General features: G+C 54.5%; 1 protein-coding gene across 9 annotated transcripts in view; it reads right to left on the bottom strand.

Moving 5' to 3' along the window:
• The window catches only part of AHDC1 (AT-hook DNA binding motif containing 1), a 63371-nt gene that overhangs the window by 40968 nt on the left and 3833 nt on the right, over positions 1-18570 (bottom strand). The window lies entirely within an intron of this gene.

The raw sequence follows: 18570 nt of genomic DNA on the forward strand, positions 1-18570 counted from the left end.
ATGGCTGTCTTTGAAATTCCTTCCACACCTGCCTCCCTCCCTACTATTTCTCCTTCCTCCATCCTAGAAATCGTAGCCTTAACCTTGGCAGTTAAGATCTTGGGCTCTAGAGCTGACAAACCCAGGCTTTAATTCTAGCTCTGACTTAGGGCAAGTCGCTCCATCTCTCTAGGCTTCCTCAGTTTCCTCATCTGTTAAACATAATAATAATAATGGTACCTACCTCATAGGGTTGTTGTACGGCCTTAAGATCATGATGTCTGTTACTTTGCCCAGCACAACAAGCATGCAATGCTAGCTGCGACTTTTATTACTATTGATCATCTATCTTGGTTCCACGGATGGACTTTGGCAGGTTTATAAACCTCACGGTATTTTAACCAAAACTTTTTTTTGGTATTTGTTTGAAGAGAAGGCCCATGCTCTCATCATCTTCTCAAAAAGGATCCTTAGCCCAAATGTTTCAAAAAGGGGTGGGGGGGCTTTAAAGTTCAATCCAAATGAGGAAACAAAGGCACACAGAGGGGAAAGGACTATCCCAGAGTCCCTCAGAATATGTGAGGCAGACCTGAGGCTGGCACCCAGGAATACTGTCTCCCAGGCCCCACTCACTTACCACTAGGCTAAGCTGTCTCTCTGATCTGACTTCATCATTTCTCACCTGCTCAGCTACTGATAGCCCCCCAGAGGGCTTCCCACCCCCAAATGCCTCCACTAAATCTCTGCCACTTAGTGCCAATCTCCTTCTCATGGTACTGTGTCCCTGCTCCAAAACCTTTAATAGCTCCCTACTGCTGACGACAACATCAAGGCTGAGGTCTTTAGCCTGACATGCAAGAGCCTTCACAGCCAGCTCTGGCCCCTGCCAACCTCCTCGCTGTTCCCTCTTGTCTGGTCAGTGGAGCTGACTTCTTCCTCTCTTCTCTCCCCCTCCCCATAGTCTCCATACCACCCACACGATCACTCAGTTCTGGACAGATTCTGCCCCTTTGGCTCAATCACACAGTGTCTCAGGCTCAGCCTGCTGCCCCCGCTCTGCCCTCAGGGTTGCTCCTGGGTGCAGCCACCCTCTGGACTCACCCTGATCAGGCCCCAGCTCTGGGGTATGCTGACTGCAGCTCTGGCTCCAGGAGGCAAGCCTGTGCCCCCGCTCTCCAGCTGAGCTCCAGCCCTCACCACTGACCCACCTTAGCCGCTGCCCATATGCTCTCCAGTTAACCTCTCTCTCCTTCTGTTCCCTGGACTTTCAGGAACACTACGATTGTCACAGGCAGACGGTGGTATAGCACTGTCCTCAGAGTCATGACTCCTGGGTCAGATCCTTCTCTTTGAACCTCGATGTCCTCGTCTATAAAATGGGGACAGCAATACCTACCCCTCATATGATTCTCATGAAGGATAAATGCCTTATAGACTGGAAGGTACTTTTTCTACTAAAACCTGCTGTACAAATAATACTAACAATAGCCTCTATAAGTTTATTTAAAATTGCAACAACCCTGTCTATGGCCATACAACCCTGAATGCGCCCGATCTCGTCTGATCTGGGAAGCTAAAATTGCAATAACCCTGCAACCTTGGCACTCCCTAAGCCCTTTCCCTGTTTCATTTTTCTCCTTGACACTTATCAGCATCTAACAAACCACATAGTTTACTTATTTTTGTATTAACTATCTGTTTCATCCCCTAAATGTAAGCTCCTTGAGGGCAGGGATTTTAATCTACTTTGTTCTCTGCTGTGTGCCCTAGAAAGGTGACTGATACCAAGTGTGCACTTGGTAGTTGAGAAATGAATGAATGACTCAAGTGCTTACTATGTGCCAGGCACTGTGCTAAGCACTTCTCACAGGTCATCTCATCTTAGGAGACAGGTACTTCCGTTACCCCTTCTTTTGAAAATGAGACCTCGAGTGGCTTGCCCTGATCACAGGGTAGAAAGCAACCTAGCTTGGCTTTGACTCCAAGGCCTGCCCTCTTGATAGAGAATAGTGATTCTCTATTTCCTGTCCAGATGGGGGGTTATTTCTATTTCTCCATTAGCTAAGCCTCTTGAGTCTATCACCCTCCCTCTATCTCCCTAGGGCTGTTACTCTCCCTATGCCCTAAGGCCACCAACCCTCTCCAATCCTCATTCTGACCTCTCTCAGCCATTTCCTCCCACTTCTCAGCCCTAAGCCATCCTGCTCATTCTCACCTCAGGGCCTTTGCTGATGCTGTGTGCTCTGGCTGGAATGCACTGACTCCATCTCTTTCAACTCAGGCCTATTTCCCAAGACCCATCTTTTCCAGGAACCCTTGCATCCAGTCTTCACTTGCTCCCTTCCCTGAGCTCATGCCTGGTTGTTTACTGCTGGGAAAACCCAGTGGGAGAGCCTATGCTGATTTGGTCTGTTTCCTCATTGTTTCCTGAATTTGGAGGTCTTGCCCACCTCTGACCTTCTCCTAGCCAGGTCTCTACCTCTTTTTTCTGCTGGATTACTGCTCCCACCTCATGTCATCTCTTAATCAGGTTTAAAGCTCTATGATTAAGAGCCTGGCTTTTGAGTCTCTCAAATTCCAGCTCCACCCTTCCCTACTAGCTGTCTTTCTTTGGGGTGTCACTATACCTCTCTGAACCTATTTCCTATCTGCAAAATGGGGATAATACGAGCATCTGCCTCAGGAGCTAATATGCCTGGCACAGAGTAAGCACTCAATAAATATCAACCTATTATTTCTTCTATAGCATTTTATCATGTCACTCATCCCCATTCTAAAGCCTCAGCCTCGTCTCTTCCTCTTCCCTGAACAGCCCCCTCCCCTCCAGAGTATGCCTAACTGATAACAAAATTGCTAATACAGAGGGTGCCCCCCCAAAAATGTATACACATTTTAAGGAAAAAAATGTATTAAAATTGTAATACTCAATCTATACTGATAACAAAAGATGAACACAAGTCATGTGTATACATTTTTTTTGGCACCCCCGGTATATATCGACCACTTATTATCTCCAGCTCGTAGAAATATGTCTGGCACCTAGCAGGTGTTACTGAATAAATGAATTAACTAGTTTAATCCTCATAGCACCCTATGGGGAGGGACACTATTATTATACCCATTTTACAGACAAGGAAATTAAGGCCCAGAGAGGGTAAGTGACTCCTCATGGTTAGGCTTTAAACCCAAGAAGTCTGATTCTAAAGGAGACTTTCATTGCCCTCCTCATCTTCACTATTCTGCACTATCCACACATCCCGCTCTGCTCCGATGCCAACCCCCAGGGCAGGACCCTTTCTTTCTCCAGAGGTTGGACCTTAACATCTAGAACTGATCAGATGGTTGGACCTTAGCACTGATCCCCTGCTCCAGAGTTCAAACCCTTCCCATTTTATCTCACTGGAACCTCCTCACAAAACCCTATGGAGTCGGTGCCACATTATTTCCCCTTGACAGATGAGGAAACTGAGGCTCAGAGAGACGTCAAGTAACTAAAGTCACATAGGAGTCAAAGCCCAAACTATTTTAACTGCATCACGTCTTGTGATGTTTTTCTCCCATTGTCTTTTACAACTGTTGATAACTGTTCACACACATCTGCCTTGTTTTTCCAGTCAGACAGCAAGCTCTCCGAAGGCATGGTCTGCGAACACGGGTCTGAGGCCAGCCCTTCCATATCACCCCGACCGTGGCCAGCACTGTAGCGGCATGGGCCATGCTTCAGAGACTTCCTGAGCGCTGATCTTCCCCTCCCAAACAAGCATACCCTTACACTCACCTGCTCCCCACACAAAGCAGGTCTTGATTTGTGGGCTGTGTCTGCCCAGACTTGGGGTTGGTGAGGGCAGGGCTGGATCTCCCCTTTAACCTAGGCTAGGGGCTCCCCAAAGATGCCATTATCTCCCAGGAACTCAGGGCCCCCATCTCCCACTTAGAGCACTAAGGAGGCAGAACAGCCTGGTGGTTCAGAACAAGGACTCCGGATCCCAGTGTTCCAAGTTCAGAGGCTGGCTCCACCAGGTACTGGCTTTGTGACCTTGGGCAAGTCATGAGGCTTAACCTAAGCCTCAATAGTCTGATATGTAAAGTAAGGATGATAATAATAGGGCTGCTATGATGATTAAATGAGTATCTATTTATAAAGTTGGATGCCTATCTGGGACATAGTAAATGCTATGTGTTTGTTAAATAAATCAAAGTAGGGTTCCACCTAGACAATTGAAGACAGGTAGGGAAATGGAAACAGGTGGCTGAGACCTTGTACCTCGGGAAGTCCCTTGTGGCAAGTACCCACTACTCCTCCCCCCACATCCTCTAGAGCCAGAGGACCCCATTTCCTGGCCCCATGCATCTTTTGACCTAATCCCCCTACCCTAATCCCCAAACCACTTCCCCTCCCCCTTCCTTCCAACTGTTAACTCTTTCCAGACAGATTATAGCCAGAAGTCAGGCCCTGCTTCTCTTAGTTGCTGCGTGACCTTGGGCAAGTCACTCAGCCTCTCTGAGCCTCACTTCCTCATCTCTAGGATAGATGCACCCTGGAGGTTTGCCTTCAAGAGTAACTAATAATTGAAATCATGCCCATGGATGTGTTCACACGTGCTTGTCCCACAGGTCTGACCACATGGATGGGTGTGCTGTTTGGGCACTGGTGTGGGGAAGGGAGCTGCCATTCAAAACTGACACCCACTTTAGAAGTTTGCCCAACAACCTCTAAGCAATGCTTAGGTTGCAAGCCAAATTCCCTGTCCTTTAAACCACCACACCAAGACATTAAAATACTGATTCCTGGGGGATAGGCAGGGGCCTCCTGTCAGGCCTCCTGTCAGGCCTCTCGTCACCAAGTTACTGTGTCTGAGGCCCTGAAACAGACCTGGGGGGTGGAAAAGAGAGCAGTAAGAGGGAGCTCAAGTGAGAGGGGAGGAGAGGGCCTCTTTGGAGGAGAACCAGGGAGAGTGGAGCAGGCCCCTGGGTTGAGAGGGGCAAAGGGAAAGAGGGACCTGTCCCCAAGGCCCTCCCTCTCCCCCACAGCTCGCTCAGCAATCACGTGGCCTGGCCTTCTACCCCTCTGAAAAGGAAGACGAGCCTGCGGCAGCAAGTTACGATAGACCATTACCCGTCGTTAATTAATTAAAATAAACAGCAAATTAAATACAGCAAAATTAAAATAGCACAGGAAATTAATTCTCTACCAGCCCCACCTCACAGGTGAGATGCTTAAAGGGCCCCTTAGAGCCAGGATCCAGGGCAGTTGAGGAGGTCACCAGAACCTGCCTTATACCACAATTCCCGGCAACCCCAAATATCAGCTACCCAAGGGCATTCACCTGGCTCCAAGATTGGCCTCCTGGCTCCTTACCCCCCAGGGGACTCTGAAGCCCTGGGTCACATTCCTGAACCCAAGCCCTGCTCCTTGGTCAGTGGGCAGGAAGGGTGCTGACATGCTCTGGACCAGGAGGACATATGGCCCACCTCTACCACACAGGTCAGGGCAGGATGGAAGAGGGGACCTGGCCTTCTCTTCTGGGTCCCCCTGGGGCTTGGAGTCAGATCCTGGCAAAGACTACTCTCTTCCAGGCTGAACTCCCGGCCCCTCATTTGAAGCACCCAGAATCTGTCTCTGGTGAACCCCTCATTTTGCTCCTTTCTTTTCCTCAGAATGCTCTGGAAGAAAGCACTGCTGAAGCCCCAAATCCCAGGCCAGAAGATACCCAACTAAGTGGGCTAGATCAACCCCTAGGACATGACATACAATTCCCTCCTATATAAGACTAACTGCCTCATTGCACAGATGAGGAAACTGAGGCCAAGGGAGGTGAGACATTTGTTTGCCATCATCCAATGGCTTAGTGGCAGAGCCTGGAGCAGACCCTCTAATGGGCATGTTCCATGTCACCACCAAAACATGGGATTTCTAGAGCACAGCTCAGCTCCGTGCTGACTGTCCTCTCAGCCTGGCCACCAAGGCCTCACCTCCATAATTCCAACCCATGACTCCCCCTTCTCCTGTCCCATACGAGAGCCAGGTTAGACTCCTGGACTTGACCTCTGACTCTTGTTCGCAGGTTCCATCTGAAGCTCCGTCCCCACCTCTGCTTGCCCAAGTTTGACCAGCTCTTTAGGGTCCGGCTCAATGCCTGCTCCTCCGTGAGCCATCCAGAGCCCTGAGTGGTGCTGGCTCATCCTCCCAGTGTGCTTTGCCTCCCTTACGCCTGGCCCTCTCTGCTGTCTGAGTGAGTTGTGGTTGTCAGGTGCATGAGCTTCCTGAAGCCATGGTCACCTCGCCTCTGAGCCCAGCACCTGGCACAGTGCCCAGCACTCAATAGGTCCTCAATAAATGTCCTCATCTGATGTCCTCCATGTCCTACTGATAACTGTAAATGTGGCTATCATTTATTAAGCATGTACTATAAACCTGGCTCCTGCATTGTCCCATCCTCACATGGCGGACCCAGCTCAAAGAGTCTACGTGACTTTCTGGGGTTATAGCCCTGGAACTGGAACGCCACTGGTTTTTGCTTCTAAATGAATCTCCTCTCCAGTCCGCTTGCCTCTTCTAAACTCTGTGACATATGGCTTCTGCCCTCTTTGCAGATTTCTCTTTTAGTCTCTGAACATCACTCCATTTCCCCAGCATATAACAGTTTGATTCAATTCCAGACTTTGCAAACACTGTTCCCTCTACCTAGAATACCCTTCCCGTATTTTTCCTCTTGTGAATTCCTACACATTCCTCAACATCTAATGATCAAAGATTACCTTACCATCTAGTCAGACTACACAAGCAACAAACAAACTGGTCACAAAATTGAGAGCTCTGTGAGGGAAGGACCTGGGTCACCACAACGCTTAACACAAAATCAATACTCAATCAAAATTTGTTGAATGAATACATGAATGTTCCACATATAAGTGTTCACTAAACGGAGATGACAAAGCCACAGTCTGCAGCACTGGAGGTGGAAGGGAAGAGACTGAGGCCAAGAAGGCCAAGGACATGGTAGAGAGCAGCAACAAATGCTGTTGGGACGGCTCTGTAGCAGAGCTACACTCTTGGCAGAGGGAATGTTTGTGAGAGACAGAGGAAGGAAAGTGATGGTGTGAGGGAGGCTCTCAGTGTGTGTGTGTGCGCGCGCGCACATGTGAGACAGTGGTGAGAATATACGTGGGGGAGTGTGTGTTGCGTTTGTGAACTAGTCTGTGAGAGAGAAGGTGGGGAAGTATGTGAAGAAGGGCATGTATGTGTGTATGTGGGGGTCTGTGTGGGAAGACGAGGGTGTATGTGAAGGAGAGCCCGTTGGTGTGTGGGTCCGTGTGAGAGAAGGTGCGAGTGTATGCCATGGAGGCTGTGTGTGTATGTGCTGGAGGTTGTACATGTCTGCTGGGTGAGTGTGACTAAGCAAGACAACAAGGGGACACCTGAGGGGGGGTGGGAGTGAGAAACTGTAGGTGTGTGGGCACATGCAGAAGGAAATGGTGTGCCCGTGTCCAATGGGGAGGGTAAGGTAAGATGTCAGGGCTCTGCTGAGGGTGTGGCTCCTGTGGCCTTGGCCACGGGCCCAGTGCCAGAGGTGGGGGCTGGCCCTGGGGCCGCAATGGGGGGCTCTGACTGAGCAGAAGATTCCTCAGTTCTCTTCCTGGAGCCACAGGCGCCAGATTACCATGTCCCCAGGCAGGGAGGTCGAGGAGGAAGCCCAGATGTGTGTGTGCCTTACATCTGTCCACAGCAAAACCTCTGGGCATTTATTTGTCTTTGTCTGTGTCCGGGTGTGCACGCCTGTGCTTGTGTGCGCACTGCGGGCTGTGTGTCTCTGCCTGTCTTTGTCTCTATATGTATCTGGGCCTTTGTCTCAGTGTGTGTGGCTGTTGGTCTATGCCTGTCTGTGTGACGGTGTCTGGGTTTGTATGTGTGGAAGTGTATCTGCCTACGGGGCACTGTGTGTCCTTGATCTGTGCATGTCTAAGCAGAGCTGCAAGCATTCCCCGGGAATGCCTGTTTGTATCTGTGGGTCCATGTGGCCTTAGCGTGAGTGAGGAAATGTGCTTTTGAGGCTGTGGGTCTAGATCTCAGTGCATCTAAGTGTGAGTGTATGCTTGTGTCTCTATATGTGAGACTCTGCCATGTGCTGTTGTCTGGAAATGCTTATCTGTGTCTGTGGGATGTACATTTGTGAGACCAAGGATATGTGTGTGTCTCTGTGCCTGTGCCTGTGTGTGTGTGTGTGTGTGTTGGGTGTGAGGGGTTTGTCACAGACTGGTGAGCAAGTTAATCTCAGACTCCGTGACACGTGGAATAAAATCACGCTCCCATAATGGGATCATTCGTCTTCCTGTCCAAGGAGAGAACCAACTCTTCACCCTCCACCCTAGGGGAGCCAGTGGGGCCAGGGCCAGGCATGGGCCCCCGCTCAGGCTCCCTTCTGGCCTCAGCACCCCACCCCCACCCCTCCTCTGCTGCACCAGGCCCATTCTGCCTCCAGAGTGCCCTGGTGCCCACTGTGGGCTGGGCTGGGCTCCAGAACATGTGACCAAGCCTTAGAGGCCTGTCCTGGGGCCCCCAGCCCCACCCACTGCTGAGGAGGGCCCTGCCCCAGAAGGGAGGGGGGTACAGGAAGGAATCTCTGGGCCCCTCCTCCTCCTGGAGGGGAGGGCTGAGCTGCAGGCCCAGCCGGGATTTTCCATCTCTCAGCAACAAGATTCCTGGTGAGCAGGCTGCAGGGTTTGGCAGGGTGCCTGCTGGAGACCCGCCCTCACCCACTAGGATGCCTGGGTCCCCAGGGCCAGGCAGCAGTCAGTTCCCTGGGGAGCCAGGAGGGCCCCAGAACTCTAGCCTGCTGCTGCCTGGGCCTGTGGGAAAGCTAGACCCTTCAAGTCTCCCTCTTCCAACCAAAGATGGCTCCACAGCCCCCAGGCAAACCACTACCCATCCTCTCGCCCCCACCGGCCTCAATCTTTGCTTCAGAAAGCCATCACCATCCAGCCACTCAGCACCACCCACTCCCTGCATGAACCTCAGCACATGCCCAGCCTGGGTTCTAGACCTCACCTCTGGGTTTGAGGGCTCCCAAAGCCAGGGCTTGTGCTTCTCTCAGACTGGGGCTTCTGAGGACAGGGCCATGTGTCCTGCAGCTGTGAAATCCCTCTCAGTCTTAGTGCTCCTTCCTGACTGAGCAGACAGGTACCAGGAGAGGATCTGAAACCCCAGGTTGAGGAAACTGAGGTACTGAAGCCCTCTGCCCTACGCACCACTATGAATCAGAGACCAAATTCAGTAGCCTGGACACATAAGGTCTTTATCCTGCCCAACAGCAGCGGCTGCCAACTCTTTCTTCCCCGTAGGGGCGCAATTTCAGAAGAGGGTGAGAATCAGTTGGAGGGAGAGGGGAATGGTGGACTCCCTTAACCTCAGCCTTGGATGAGCAGCTGGAGAGCAGGTTTGGTTAGAGATTAAGGTAGAGGAGGAAGAAAACTGAGACTTCTAAGATTTATGAGCTTAATTCTTCTCCCTTAAATTCCCCTCAAAGCCCCCCCAGCACCAGCCTGGTCCCTCCAGGGTCATGCTGTGTGGTCCCAGGCCAATGTCAAGGCCCTAACCCATCCATCAGCAGTTGCCAGGGAGTTTCCACCCCAAAGAGTTCTAAAGGGAGGGGCTCAACTGACACTAGGAGCCCAGATTGATGGGGAGGGGGCATAGCCCTAAAGAGGCAACAGCCCCCTGAACCCTTCCTCCCAGTGGCTGGGGGTTCATAACCTCCTGCAAAGACACTAGGCTGGTGGGTGGAGCCTAAGAGGAGGTGGCCTCCCAGCTCTGGTACCACACCCAGCCCCACCCTTTCAACAGGCCAGGAGACCTGGGATCCCACGGGGGCCCTACAGCTCCTCGGGTGGTTGCTGCTCCTCTCCAGGTCTCAGCCTCCCCACCTCTCGATGCAGGAAGTGGCTTAGACATCCCAGGAGTCCCCCCTTCGGCTCAGCTCCCTCAGCACTGAGCCCTGCCCTCTCTCCAGTCCAGGGGTATCACCCAGAATCTGGGCCAGATAGAGCCAGGCCTTGGCAGCTACCTGGAGGAGTCCCTGAAGCCACCCAAGTCAGGGCTGAAGAGCCTGTGATGATTTTCCCTCTGTTATACACCCATTTTCCAGAAGAGTGAAGCTGAGGCCCTGAGAGAGCATCTGGGTCTGCACCACGACCTGAGTTTTACTGGTGGTTAAGAGCAGAAAGGACAGAAAGACCTGTCCTGCACCAGAAACTTGTTATGCGAGTTCCCTTGCCTTCTCTCAGCCTCGGATTCCTCATCTATAAAATGGGTAACAGAGCCTCCCTGCTACAATTGTCAAGTTGAAAAGAGAAACTGCATGTGAGGGCTGGGCACACTGCAGCAAGCGCTTGCACAATGGTAGCTATCATGACTGTGGGTAGTACTAACATAAACCCAAGTGGCCAGGGGAAAGGAGAGGATGGCTCATCCTCCAAACAGACCGGGACCCCCCAGGGCCTCAGCCCAGGAGGGCCAGCCAAATTCCTCGAAGCCCCCAGCTGTCTCCCCTATTCGTTAAAGGCCTCTCATTAGTGAGCGTGGGCACCTGCCCCTCCGCAAGTAATAAGCCTCATTAGTATCTTAGCCCCAAGCTCTGCGCCCAGAGTCTATGTGTGTGCACACGCATGAGGGTGGGGGGCTGCAACAGGCCACCAGCCAGGAGATAGCATCCTCGCCAACCACACCCCCTGCCTGTCATCAGCAGGGCCCGTCACCACCCAGCTTGTCACCTGCCTGCCTCGCACCCGCACCACCTGTCACCCACCCAGCTCGTCACCCACCCAGCCCATCACCTGCACCACCTGTCACCCACCCAGCCTGTCACCAGAGCTGCCTGACAGGCATCTGGGTGGGGGGCAGGAGACAGGGAGGAGAAGACCACAGGGGTGTGGAACTGGGGGCCCCAGAGACCCTGTAGGACCCCCACTTCAGCTCAGCATCCTGCAGCATTGCCATGGCAACCTCTCAGCCACAACCACTTTCCCAAACATCCCCCGCCCCCCCACCCAGGCCCTGCTCTTAGCTGAGCTAAGGCTGAGAAGAGCCTGAGTGACAGCAGAATGGGGCAGGAAGGAGGGGTTCATCAGCTGGCTGGCCTTGGCCAATCCTTCCCACTTTGGACTCGGTTACTCCATCTGCAAAATGGAGGGGTGGAATGGGTGAGGCCCTTGAAGAGCAGTCCATTCCTTGCTCACCTGGATTTGCTGAGCCAGCTGACAGTTAACCTGTGAGGGCTGGGAGGTGGGACAAAAGGGACCGGGGTTTCTGGGTTCTTCCACTCCTTTGCTCCTGGCACAGCCCAGAGAGGCAGGGCCTCTGGCCCAAGCTCACACAGCAAAAGAGGAAGAGTAGGCTGGAAGGGAGAGAGGGGGCTCTGCCACAGGACTGCCAGCTGGAGGCACCACACTGGATGACCCAAGGTGACCGGGGGCTGAGTTGGCCCCCACCTCTGAGCTGCATTATTTATAAAACCCAGAGCTTGAAGCTGAGCAACAGCTGCAGCTCTGCCCCTGGGGGGCACATGCCACAGTGGAATGAAGAAGACAAGGTGCCTCCCTGGGGAAGGCCCCTGGGTTCCTGGCTCCCTCCACAGCTGGCTGGGGCAGGGGCTGAGGTGGGAGAGGGGCAGCAGCCCATCCTTCCTCTCCCACCCCATCCTCTCCACTCCTCTGCGATAGGATTACTTCTGCATGACTGCCTGCTCCACGGGGTTCCAGAGACCCTCCTGCCTGCAGCAATCTTTAAAATTCCTCCAGCCCAACCTCGCTCCCTTTCTCCCCGCAGTGAATGCTTCAGCGTCTACCGCAGTGTGCCAGCGGCTGCTGCCACCAAGCAGGCTGGGGCCCAGGTCCCTGGCGCCCATGGGCAAAGGAGGACCCATTCTCAGAGTGTAGCCCAGTATCCTTCAGAACCCTCTGAGGGCTGGCCCTGACCCCATCCCCTCTGGCCCCTGATGCTGGTCCAGCCCCACAGAGCATGGCTCAAACTGGGGTCAGGCATGCCAGTTGCACCAAGGTGGCTGGGCACATACGTGCAAACACATCTGGTTGATTTTGGCATGCCTGCCCATGTCCTCTGCTGACAGAATCTGGCTGCCCCCGCCTTGGCTCTGAACCCCCTCCCTACCTCACCAATCCCTGCTACCCTTGGGGTGGGCAGACAGCTGGACCAGGCCAGCGCCTGTGGTTCCCCAGGGCACAAGAGGCAGGCAGGAGATCGATCCACTGAATTTTTCAAGGCTCTAATGGAGTCTGCATCCCAGGACTTGGGGCCTGGGACACAGGGGATGTCTTAGGGACCCCTCCCTCAGCACTGCAGTTGCTTCCTCTTTCAGGTCTTGTGGGTCACCGGAACCTTTCTAGGAGCCTTCCCCCAGCAAGAGATGAAGCATGAGGGGCCCCTGGGAAAGAGATGGAATTGGGGGACTGTGAGCAATACCCAGAAGCCCCCCCAATCTCCCCAGTCCTAATGCGGGCAGAAGCAGCTCAGCCTCTAAATCACTCCCCTCATGCTGCCCTCTGAGGCGGATTCTGTGCATCTGTAATTAGGGGGTGGAACAGATGGTGGAGATTCCGTTTAAAATCATGCATCTAGTAAAGTAACCTTCACTGTCGGAACTGACTCCTAGGGAGACCAAGACCCAAGCCCGGGCGGGGGGTGGGGAGCATGTCAGTACAGCACCTTCCTAACTCTCCCTGAAGTCCATGGCCCAATGTCCCTCTCAGGTGAGCCAAGGAGGGGGAGCATTTGGCAAGGACCTGAGAAAGCAAAGGCTGGGGGTAAACCCCCTTGTTCCCGCTCCCCCCCAACCCCCCACCCAATACGTGCCAGAGCCAGGGCAGGGTTGGGTACTCAGAGTTCTTGGCTGAGAGACCAGGGTGACCAGGTGCCAAGAGCCCCCAAAGAGGCCCCAGGCCCCCAAAGCCCAGGCCAGGGTGCCCAGAGCACAGGGTCTTGGGTGGGGCAGCTTTGAACCAGATGTACAGCCTCACTGTCCAGGAATGAGAGGCCTGGGGCAGTGAGGGGGGTGGAGATGCCTCCCCAGGCAGAGGAGGTGCTGGGAAGTGGGGGAGGACTAGGCAGGAGAGAAAGAGAACACACAAGAGTGAGCAAGTGTAAGTGTGTGTGCAAGGCTGAGGCTGTCTGGGGGGGTCTGGGGAGAACAAGGTGGGTTGGGGGAGCTGTGATGGAGAGTGCTGGGAAGGGAGGGTGTGCTGGAATGCATGAGGGCTGTAGACAAATTGAGGCGGACTATATGACCCAGTGAGGTGGGGGTGCAGGGGGAGCAGGAAAGAGCTGCTCACAAGCTCTGAGGGGTGAATGGGTGCAGGGTGTGGCTGGTCTGAGGCTATATATGTGTGCGAGTGCAAGTTGGTGTTTGGAGAGGTGTGGGGACTGTCCCGGGGCCCTTAGATGGCTGAGAAGAGTATTGGAGCTTGTACAGAGGACTGCCTTCTTGAGGTATTCCGTCTAGGGGTGGGGAAGTGTGTGTGTGTGTGTGTGTGTGTGTGTGTGCGCGCGCGCGCGCGCGCACACACACTGGAGTGTTTGGGGGTATATTGGGGGTCATAAAATGTGGGTTTTGGTTAAGTACTAGGGTTGCAAATACCTGTGTAGGTAGGCATGTGGTGGTTGTGTGTTTAGGAGCATGTGGGGCTGTGTGTGTATTTGCGGCAGCTGGATGTCAGGAAGGTGTTTGTATGTGGAGTAACTGTGTTTGTGGAGGTGTCGGGGCTGTGCGTTGTAGGTGGAGCAGTTAGTTGTGTGTTTAGGGGTGTTGGAGCTGTAAGTGTGTAGGGAGCAGTTTGTACATTTAGGAGGTAGTAGGGGCTGTAGTTGGGTCCCTGTGCCCAGACAGGTGATAGGACTGCAGGGTGAGTGTTGGTGCCCCTCTGGGGAAATGAAGGACCGAGTTCCAGCCTTTGTTCAGGAGCCCAAGTGGGGCGCTGCCCGCTAGAACCCCTCCATGGGGGGTGCCTGCCCACCTCCAGACCCTGTGCCGAGACAGGCATTCCATCTGTCTCAGCCTGTGCCCAGGCCCAAGGAGCAGCCGCCTCCTCGCTCCCTGGGGGGTAGCAGTGGATCCTAGCCCACCCATCTGCCTTCAGATGGTCGAGGCAGGAGCCTCCACAAAGCTGCCTGGAGGGCATCCCTGTGTTTGAAGAGGCATGGCTGGGAGTGGGGGGAACTGCACAGCAAACAGTCCTCATGGAGGCTCCTTTGAAAACCACTGACGCCAGGAGAGGGGAAGAGGGAGGACAGGGGCGGGTCTGTCTGTCCTTGTGCGTCTGTGTGGGTCAGTGCCCAACTGCGAGCCTTGGAGCCCCTTCGCATATGTTTGCGCTGATGGCCTCTGTTCCAGCAGCATTCTGGCCTAGGAAAACAGCCCTCCAACCCAGGCTCCACGCTCACAGCCTGATCACTCAGGCAGCTGCCCTCTCATATACTATGCACACTGCCTACACTCACACACGAACACCCCCCCACACCTTCACATCCACAAAACACGGCGCCACGTACATACACATGCAGCTCATCCCCAGGGTCCTTCCCGTCGCATCTATACACCTATCACACCCCCCCACAGTCTGCAAAACCAGGTAGTCACACACACCTGCCACATATACATGTATCCACACATACATACCTGACACGTAGCTATCACACATTCACCCACACACTCCACTTGGATCTCCCTGTCACGCCCATGTCCCATCTCACATGCACTGAGTCTTTCTCTCACACACCATAACAGACACTCGCCATCCCTTATACCTGTACTTATGCACACATTTTTGTACGTGCACACACACCCTCTCACCAACGCTCAGCTCTTTCACACCACCCAATTCATCTTGTGTCCAGCTCCAGCCCTGCGCCTTCCCAGGAGGGCTCCCACTGACCGAGGGCCTCCTGCCACCCTACCCTACCAGCTGGGTCAGAGTGAGGGGACATACCAGTCCCACCCCCAACCCCAACACCACTGCTCCCTGGGAACCCTAATCTTCATCTCCAGAGAGACAGAGCCCTCTCTCTGCTCTGGTGTGACTGCCACTGGATGTGTGAGTGTGACTGTGTGCGTGTCAACATGTCCTGAGACCCCATGATGAGGCCTGTGTGTCACCGCCTGTCTGTGTAAGGAAGCATAGGTACACATTCATTAGTTATGTTTGTGAGATTTGAAATGAGTGTGAGAGTGGAGATTTGTGTCACAAAATGTGTGTGTGTGTGGGGGGGGGCAAGGCCTGTATGGACAGGTGTGAGTGTGTGGGGGTGCATTTGTACAAGACATACACTCAGGGAGTGGTGAGTGTGAGGTGCTATTTTCTGAGAGCCCAGAGGTACATACATCTGCAAGTAGGGGTCAGGGCTGGGAGCGCTGCTCTCAGCAACTCCCTCCCCTACAAAAAAGAGCAGGGAGGAGGGGGTCTTTGGGCTGCTTCTCTCTCTCTCTCTCTCTCTCTCTCTCTCTCTCTCTCTCTCTCTCTCTCTCTCTCTGTCTCTCTCTCCTCTCTCCCTGACCTCTTTAGCAGCTGGAAACTGAGCCGGGGGTGGAAGGAATGGAGACTTGGCTGGCCTGGGGGTTTGGGGAGGGAGGCAGGAGAAAACACCTTCCAGATTCTCATCAAATCCCTGTTTGTGGTTTGTAGCCTCAAGTCTCTCCTCTCTCTTTCTCTGTCTGGGTTTCCCTCTTTCTTTATCTCTTCCTGTCTCTCACTCTCCCCCTCCATCTCTCTCTGTCTCCCTTCTCAGTCACCTGGTCACCCTTCCTGGATGGCCCTGTCTCCAAGTGTCTGTCTCTGTTTCTCTCTCCCTAGGCTCTTCCATTTTTCTGACTCCTCTCTCTACCAACACCTCTGTCTGTCCGTCTCTTCCTGTCCTGGTCCATCTGTCCGTCTCTCTCCGTCTGCTTGTGCGTGGGTATCTCTGTCCATCTGTTTCACCATCCATCTGTCTGGTTGTCTGTGTTAGTCCTTCTAAGGGTGCCCACTCGCCTCCCAAGGCACACTCCTCCAGGTCAGCAAAGGCCTCTCCTGGCTCAGGGGGTAGGGAGGGGGTGCAGAGCTGCAGCTTCTGGAAGCTTCAGTAGCAGCTGGGCTGAGCTGGGAGTTCGGGGCCAGCCAGCTGCAGAAGCAACCCCTCCCTGGGGCTCTCAGGCCAAGGACCCCAGAGCAGAAAGAAGAGAGAAAGGAGGGCCTCACTGCAGCTGAGTTTGTATATGTGTGTAAGGGAGGAGGCAGGGGGCCTCACTTTACCCTCACTTCACCATGCCCCCCAAAGCCAGGCCCTGCAGGAGAGGGATCCTTAGTGCCCAATTTCCTTATCCCCAGCCAACGGAAGAGACGCTGGGATCCAGGGGGGAGGGGCAGGGGGGAATGCTAGACCTTGGGGGTAGGAGGGGCTGGGAGCCTTAGCTTCCTGTCGGTTTGGGGGGAGGGGGCGCTCCTCCCCGCCTCCTTTCCAGGCAGTCCCTGGGGATCTTTCCAGTTCTGGTCCCAGCTCCAATCATGAGGGGCGGCACAGGCAGTTCTCACTGGTTCCCACAGGGGCTGTTCTCACCTCCTAGTTTCCCCAGAGCCTCTGACCCGCAGGGATCTGGGGGATCCCATGAGTGTAACCCTCCTCCCCAAGTTGAAGGTGGTTCTGGACATGTGGGGACCTTGGTCCTGTCTAGGCACTGGCTAATCTGAGAGGCCCCAGATAACCCACCTACCATCACAAGACCACCACCACCACCATCACCCCCCCCACACACACACACAGAGTGCACCCCAGCACTCATGGCCAGCCACTCCCTCTCCTTGGCCCAGCAACTCAGAGGGTTCAACAGGGAGCCTGCCCCAAGACCTTGCACCCTCGCCTGCACCAGTGGCAGCTCCAACAGTGCCCCCAGCACAAAGCCAGCAGCTGGAGACAGCATCTCTCAACACTCTCCCGGGATGCTGTGTCCCCCACTCCCTCTCCAAGAAGAGCTCCCAGTCCAAATCCCACAATGGATGAAGAAACTGAGGAAGGGATGGGAGGACACCATCTGTCTAGGGTGGGTGTCATTGCCCCTGAGACCCTGGGGTGGGATCATAAGTCAAGAAAGGGAAAGAAAGGGATACTGCAGGGGCACAATCAGCTTTCTTCCTCGTCTACCATGGGCAAAGTCCATATTGGCGGCACCCTCCGCACAGCCCTACTGCTGGGCCAGGGCCAGGGGCTGGCTCCCTCCCTCCAGAGCTCTCCTTGCCCCTAGCTGGGCCCCCTCCCTTTCCTCACTTCAGAGCAGCCCTCCCTGCCCTCTCCCTCCCAGAGCTGGCTCTCTCATCTTCAGCTCTTGGAAGCCTGACTCACTGTTTCCCCTCCTCTCTCCCCTCCCTCCCTCTCTCTCCCCGAAGCGGCGCCTCCCCCTCCCCTGGGGGGGCTCTGGCCACAAGGGTGCCTGCCTGCTCCTCTCCCCAGGCTCCAGCCCCCCTCCCCGCCCAGGAGGCCCCCTGCAGCTGTTCCAATTCTCCAGCTAGAGAGAGGTGGCGTGCAAACAGCCTGGGTCCCAGCCCCAGCCCTGCCAAGCGTCGGGGACCCTGGGCAAGTGGCTCCCCTCTCTAGACTTGGTTTCCTCTTGACGCAAGAGGGAGGGGGTTCCAACTGAATAATGCCCCCGGTTTATCTCTGGGATCCTAGTGTTCCCCACTTTTAAACCACGGTGCCTCCTGACATACAGCACCCACACCCTGTGGAGCGCTGAACCTGCCTCAGGCCCCGCCCCTCGGGTCCAAAGAAGAGCTCTGTTCAGTCCCCAGACGTTTGGAGAAGGCAGAGGGGAGACAGTGCCCTGGAGCAGGAGCATGAGTCAAGTGATCCCTGGAATCCCCCTGTCTCCCCATTCTCCCTCCTCCTGTGGGAATCTTTCGCTCTCTTTCTCCCACCTGTCCTCCTCTCTCTTCCCAGAGACATTTGCTTGTCTCTCCTCCAAAAAACAATCCCAGCATTTGATATTGGATGAGAGGCCCTTAGTGCCTGCGCATTTCAGGCTGTGGTGTGGGGAGTGGCACATGCCTAGGCTTTCTTGGTCACTGTGACCCCACCTCCTGAGGCTGTGATCCTGGCTCTTCTCCTTGTGCTTTCCCTGTCACCCCCTCATCACTGGCTTGTCACCATCTTCCCCTCTCTCTGCCTCCAGTGTGGCTGTCTGGGTCTCTCTCCTCCCTACCTCCCCCATTCTCGCCCAGCTCTCTGGGGGGGAGGGGGGGCATCTGCTGACATCAGCAACAATGTTACCCTTGCTCCCTCCTGCAGTTCCCCCCCATCCCATTTTGGTTTCCCCCACAAGGCTCACTCCCAAGAGACCCAGGGACCCAGAGACAGAGCTAGGCTCCATCCCATAATAGTGGTCTGCTTGGCCTCACTCAACCAGACCAGAAGTGCCTGGGCATCTGGTACGAAGGCATGGCACCTCTGGATCTTAGCTGGCTGGCTGGCATGAGACACAGAGCTCTGTATTCTACACACACACACACACACACACACACACACACACACACAGAGTTGACCTACCTGGGGCGGGCGGG

Source organism: Hipposideros armiger, unplaced genomic scaffold, assembly GCF_001890085.2.
Source record: "Hipposideros armiger isolate ML-2016 unplaced genomic scaffold, ASM189008v1 scaffold_138, whole genome shotgun sequence".
Lineage (NCBI taxonomy): Eukaryota > Metazoa > Chordata > Mammalia > Chiroptera > Hipposideridae > Hipposideros > Hipposideros armiger.